Genomic DNA, 7,431 nt, shown 5'->3' with positions numbered 1-7,431 from the left:
GGCTTTGTATTCATAGCACTACATACTACTACATACTGGCTTTGTATTCATAGTACTACATACTACTACATACTGACTTTGTATTCATAGCACTGCATACTACTACATAGTGGCTTTGTATTCATAGCACTACATACTACTACATACTGGCTTTGTATTCATAGCACTACATACTACTACATACTGGCTTTGTATTCATAGCACTACATACTGGCTTTGTATTCATATCACTACATACTACTACATACTGGCTTTGTATTCATAGCACTACATACTACTACATACTGGCTTTGTATTCATAGTACTACATACTACTACATACTGGCTTTGTATTCATAGCACTACATACTACTACATACTGGCTTTGTATTCATAGCACTACATACTACTACATACTGGCTTTGTATTCATAGCACTACATACTACTACATACTGGCTTTGTATTCATAGCACTACATACTACTATATACTGGCTTTGTATTCATAGCACTACATACTACTACATACTGGCTTTGTATTCATAGCACTACATACTACTACATACTGGCTTTGTATTCATAGCACTACATACTACTACATACTGATTTCAAATTGTACTGTCTGAAACAATTAGCAATTCTGACCAATTATTAAAGTTAGAAGGGTTATTGGATGTCTGTCTGAGATCTAACTGAAAATGTATTTTTGATCTCACCCATTTATGAAATATAATTATGTAATCAATGATGAAAATAAATTAATAACAATATTGTATATAATAATGATAATAATAAAAGTTACCATGGTAATTGAAAGCAGGAATTTGTGTATGAGTATTAATTATTTTATTACCTTTGCACTTCTACTGAGCTATGTATAATGTATCTCACCAGGTGGGGCATACTTGTATATAGCTACCCATGGAATTCTTGGTACCTGTAATATTATTTACATCATGCTAGAGGGTCAAAATAGAACAAGAAGGTTGACTTATTCTCAGTACCTGTAATAGCATTTTACCTCATGCTAGAGGGTCAAAATAGACCAAGAAGGTTAACTTATTCTCAGTACCTGTAATAGCATTTTACCTCATACTAGAGGACTAAAATATAACAAGAAGGTTGACTTATTCTCAGTACCTGTAATAGCATTTTACCTCATACTAGAGGGTCAAAATATAACAAGAAGGTTGACTTATTCTCAGTACCTGTAATAGCATTTTACCTCATACTAGAGGGTCAAAATATAACAAGAAGGTTGACTTATTCTCAGTACCTGTAATAGCATTTTACCTCATACTAGAGGGTCAAAATATAACAAGAAGGTTGACTTATTCTCAGTTCCTATAATTGTATTTTACCTCATGCTAGAGGGCCAAAATAGAACAAGAAGGTTGACTTATTCTCAGTACCTGTAACAGCATTTTACCTCATACTAGAGAGTCAAAATAGAACAAGAAGGTTGACTTATTCTCAGTGCCTGTAATAGCATTTTACCTCATGCTAGAGAGTCAACATAGAACAAGAAGGTTGACTTATTCTCAGTACCTGTAATAGCATTTTACCTCATACTAGAGAGTCAAAATAGAACAAGAAGGTTGACTTATTCTCAGTACCTGTAATAGCATTTTACCTCATACTAGAGGGTCAAAATAGAACAAGAAGGTTAACTTATTCTCAGTACCTGTAATAGTATTTTACCTCATGCTAGAGGGTCAAAATAGAACAAGAAGGTTAACTTATTCTCAGTTCCTATAATTGTATTTTACCTCATGCTAGAGGGCCAAAATAGAACAAGAAGGTTGACTTATTCTCAGTACCTGTAACAGCATTTTACCTCATACTAGAGAGTCAAAATAGAACAAGAAGGTTGACTTATTCTCAGTGCCTGTAATAGCATTTTACCTCATGCTAGAGAGTCAACATAGAACAAGAAGGTTGACTTATTCTCAGTACCTGTAATAGCATTTTACCTCATACTAGAGAGTCAAAATAGAACAAGAAGGTTGACTTATTCTCAGTACCTGTAATAGCATTTTACCTCATACTAGAGAGTCAAAATAGAACAAGAAGGTTGACTTATTCTCAGTACCTGTAATAGCATTTTATCTCATGCTAGAGGGTCAAAATAGAACAAGAAGGTTGACTTATTCTCAGTACCTGTAATAGCATTTTACCTCATACTAGAGGGTCAAAATATAACAAGAAGGTTGACTTATTCTCAGTACCTGTAATAGCATTTTACCTCATACTAGAGGGTCAAAATATAACAAGAAGGTTGACTTATTCTCAGTTCCTATAATTGTATTTTACCTCATGCTAGAGGGCCAAAATAGAACAAGAAGGTTGACTTATTCTCAGTACCTGTAACAGCATTTTACCTCATACTAGAGAGTCAAAATAGAACAAGAAGGTTGACTTATTCTCAGTGCCTGTAATAGCATTTTACCTCATGCTAGAGAGTCAACATAGAACAAGAAGGTTGACTTATTCTCAGTACCTGTAATAGCATTTTACCTCATACTAGAGAGTCAAAATAGAACAAGAAGGTTGACTTATTCTCAGTACCTGTAATAGCATTTTACCTCATACTAGAGGGTCAAAATAGAACAAGAAGGTTAACTTATTCTCAGTACCTGTAATAGTATTTTACCTCATGCTAGAGGGTCAAAATAGAACAAGAAGGTTAACTTATTCTCAGTTCCTATAATTGTATTTTACCTCATGCTAGAGGGCCAAAATAGAACAAGAAGGTTGACTTATTCTCAGTACCTGTAACAGCATTTTACCTCATACTAGAGAGTCAAAATAGAACAAGAAGGTTGACTTATTCTCAGTGCCTGTAATAGCATTTTACCTCATGCTAGAGAGTCAACATAGAACAAGAAGGTTGACTTATTCTCAGTACCTGTAATAGCATTTTACCTCATACTAGAGAGTCAAAATAGAACAAGAAGGTTGACTTATTCTCAGTACCTGTAATAGCATTTTACCTCATACTAGAGAGTCAAAATAGAACAAGAAGGTTGACTTATTCTCAGTACCTGTAATAGCATTTTATCTCATGCTAGAGGGTCAAAATAGAACAAGAAGGTTGACTTATTCTCAGTACCTGTAATAGTATTTTACCTCATCCTAGAGCATCCAAATAGAACAAGAATCAATGGGTTTATTCTCATGCACAGCATGTGGCGTGGCGCCACTGATTTGTTATTCCTACAGCCCATTTCAACTAACCATTTAGTAGTTTTGTTGGATAGAACATGACCACACATAAACAAATTAGAAACTGCACATATTCTACATCTTAAGATAATAAATTACTATCTTAAGATGTAACATATTTTAAAAATTGAATACACTTTCTTGCAATATTTGGTCTAAAAATTGCAATCTCGTTTATCTTGGTGTAAAAAATGCACATTCTTATTGTTCTGCTTCGTTGTACCAAATAGGTCAGCTGTACAGTTACGTGAAATGAGCTGTAAAAAATAGCATCCATATATATCATCTTTTCTATTGAGTAGAATTCTTAAAGTGAGGTGATTAGCATAAATATGTGTTAATAGGGAACTTGCAATCCAGACTGAGCATGCTCAGACGCAAAGGACTATGGGATTATCTGTGGTTAGCGTAATACCTAATCTGGAGCTACTGATAAAATTAACCTCCCCACAATAGTCAGGGTGAATATGAATTGATTATTTGTGGTTACAAACAATATAACAGTATTTTTTACAATACTATTTGATTAGTATTTATTATCACATTTCCCATGATGCAATATTCAACATGGCGGGTTTGCAAGTTCCCTTTTGCCACACACCTGTATAAAGGTGGTAAGTGGTCTAGGTACTTGTTGGGACTGACACAAAAACAATCAACCCTTGCTCCCTTATGTTTGTTTGTTTGGTTGTTGTTATTGTTGTTGTTGTTGTTGTGGGTTGTGGGTTGTTTTATTTACAACAAATTATTTTTTGCAAGAATTTCTATCAGAGTATGTTGGACATCGCTCCATTAACCCCTCCTTTCAAAAATACAACAACACAATACCTCAAATAATTTTCATTTTCAGATTCAAAATCAAAATTGAGGTCATTGTTTATTTGTTACTTACCCAAGAGAGATAAATTTGTAGATATTTTTCTTTAATATCATTATAAATGCTTGTGGGAACCAAGTGCAAATATATATAAATTCAAAATAAACATCTTAATATGTTACGCCCTCAACGGTGTGAAGAGAGTACTAGGTCAAAGGTCGGCTTCTTGCTTGTCCGCCGACGGTAGTTAGACAGCTGAGCGTGTTGTGTCAGTCGCGGTCAGGAGGTGCTAACAGGAGCTCTGCAGAAAACACCATGACTTCAACAACAACTGACATTGGATCTGCGATGGACTACGACATGGATATCCGATCACGGATTAGTAATATAAGGATGAGCGCTTTTGAGAAGGTATGTGTGAAGTTCGTGTTTGTGAACGCGCACAAAACATGTGTGTTTTCCAGATCGAGTTCGTTCGCTCGATCGACCTTTCGCATATTCTCACGCTCATTTCCATAAGTATCCATTTTTGTTTACCGAAACCTACGGCACCTCGACACTGAAACTTGACTAAAATCGGTCCAAAAATTATCACTAACTAGTTTAGTTCATGAATAAAACGCAAATCGTTCGTAATTCGATCGTAAATGTATGTACTCGCTCGGTTCCATTGAGTAAATTATTTAAATTAGTTAATATGTATGTACGACAAACAAAGAATTCATGCTCAATTCGAGCTCCTCTTCGTCGAGATATTCGTTCTCATGCACCTTTTTGATGGTTCAAATCCATTATTGTACACTGTTTCATTCTAAATTATTCGGAATTTGTAGCAATGAACAAAAAAAAAGTGCTTCTTTTTGTCTCGACAAAGAATGTTCTAATTAACTCATGAATATGCAAACCATGTGAGGCCTCCAAAGAGGTAGATTTGGAATGTAAAAATTGAGAATATTATTGCATACAAATGCGATATGTATAATTTTAGTCACTGCCTTTCCTCAATGACCAAACCGTGTCCAATACTTTGTCGAAATTAAAATCCTGATTACAAATATTTTAAACATAAAAAAAAATTATGAATATTTCATATTCAGATTTTTTTTATATTATGTGCATGTTTATTGATCATGCAGTGTAAACACATGCATTACATCATATGCATAATTTGCCATCGTTTTATCTCAATATCATAAATTTCATATAAAATATTGTGCCATATTTTATGCAGCATCCACTGAATTTATTTATTCTGGGTTAATATCCATAAATAATGCAAATGAAAAATTCTGTAAATTTCATCCAAATTTGATTGATGAATTTCATCATTTAATTCATTGTTCTCATTATACAAATGAAAGAAGGCACTTTTTCTTCTTAATCATTAACGATTCAAATTTTCTCATTAAATGAGAAAAGTAAATTTTTGCATATTTTGACTTCAGATGATAAACTTCCTGAAAATTTCTTGTTGATGTAAACAGTCCACCAGCAGTCGGCTGAATTGTACACATGTAATTTCTGTACGTTATTTTTGAATGCTTTATTCTGCCTGCTATAACATGTTGTTATGCAATAAATTTTGGACAGTACAATTATATACATCTACAAATGGAGTTACGTTGGAATGGTAATTTGAATTGAATGCAACGTTTAGATCAATCTACTACGGCCATTAATCTCACAATGATTTATTTATTCAGAATTGATGCAATTAATTTTCATTTGAAAATGAAGATGCCACCACCTAGTGGTCAGCTATAATTATGGAATTTGTGATTCTGATGAAGCCAAAAAAAAGGAGTTGTTTGTTTCTGGTTACCCGACCCCCCACCTAGTTTTTCATGCCGACTGTAACCTTTTTTTTTACGTATTCGAGAAAAATAATAATAAAATCATGAAAATCATGAATTCTCGCAAGAAATAGTGGATGCGGAAACTGACATCAACTTAAAAAGACAATGTAAATTTCATTCTTCCAATCTGTAATGGCTGTATATCTGATGAGAAGAAATAAATAACACAGAGACCATTTGGAAGACAATGAAAACCTGAAGTACACACTCGCACATGAAAACAAATATGTAATAAAATAAAATAAAAAATCTACCTACCCCACCTATTTTAAAATTGAATGTAATCGGAACCACACAATTTTTTTTTCTATGCCTGAGGATTATCAACCAAGACAACAGCTCAGTGTTGTGTGTTATAACCGATGTAGATCATTAATAATGCAATTTTAATCAAAAGTAAAATGCATATATAATTAATTGGCACAGAACAGCAGATCTGGGTATTTTTTAGTATCATTCTAGTTTCTTAAGAGTAGCCATATAGATTAAAATTTGGATATTTATTTTTTGGAATTTTAATTAATTTATAAAACAACTTTAATGTGTTTTCCTTTATAAAAAAAATAATGTGAAATAAGATATGCAAACTCTCTCTTTGTAATTCAGTAATTTGGAAAACGATACAAAAAATATACAATAATGCTAATGATTATTAATATTTATTTGCATAAACTAGGCCACTCTATCATTACTTTTCATATCTCTTAAATTTTACAGGTTCAAAGGTCACTTAACTGAAAATTTATTTAACTTTTCTGTATGAAACACTTAAAGAAGAACTATACAAAATCAAAAGGATACCCCCTTGTCGGTCTGTTTTTTTTTCGTGCTTGCCCAGCCCATGCAGTCTGCAGATTTATGGGGAAACACAAAAATAACCCCCTACTTCAGTGAAGACAACTGCAGAGCCAATCAAGAACAAGTAAATGACATCTGCCCCACATACACACTTTGCTCAAAACTTTTGAATGAAAAGAACAGTAACTGTCATAAATAGTTGACTGAGTGACAGATTTGTTGAGAATTTTAAAAAAATCATGACGTCGCACCATTTTAGACAAACTGACCTGACCAGAAACAAGTCTTTTTTTTGGGGTCTTACATTGTTTGTTTATCTTTTGCTTCAAATTTACATTCATAATAATTGATTAGTAATAAAAATAATTACCGTCATAATAATAAATAATTATTAATAATGTAATTATAATCAGCGGAACCAAATATATATGTAATTACATAGAAAGAGGCATGGTTTATGCCAGGGTAGTTTTCTGTGGTAATTTTTTGTGTCATGAAAACGATGTGTTAGTACATGTTAACAATAATATCGATTGTAATTTTGTCATCTCTTTGTTTCAATACAAATTTTCAGAATTAGATTAGTAACAATTCTCTGTGCATAATACTAATGAGATTTATATTGTATATATTTGCATAAATTTACATATATAATGATCCATTAACAATGTAATTTGATAAGTGGAACAAATAGGTATAATTAAGAAGAAAGAGGCAGTTTGAGTCAGGATAATTTTCAGTATTTTTTGTTTCGTGT

The sequence above is a fragment of the Glandiceps talaboti genome, chromosome 19, assembly GCF_964340395.1.
Source record: "Glandiceps talaboti chromosome 19, keGlaTala1.1, whole genome shotgun sequence".
In the NCBI taxonomy this organism is placed as follows: domain Eukaryota; kingdom Metazoa; phylum Hemichordata; class Enteropneusta; family Spengelidae; genus Glandiceps; species Glandiceps talaboti.
This window is presented reverse-complemented; position numbering follows the sequence as displayed.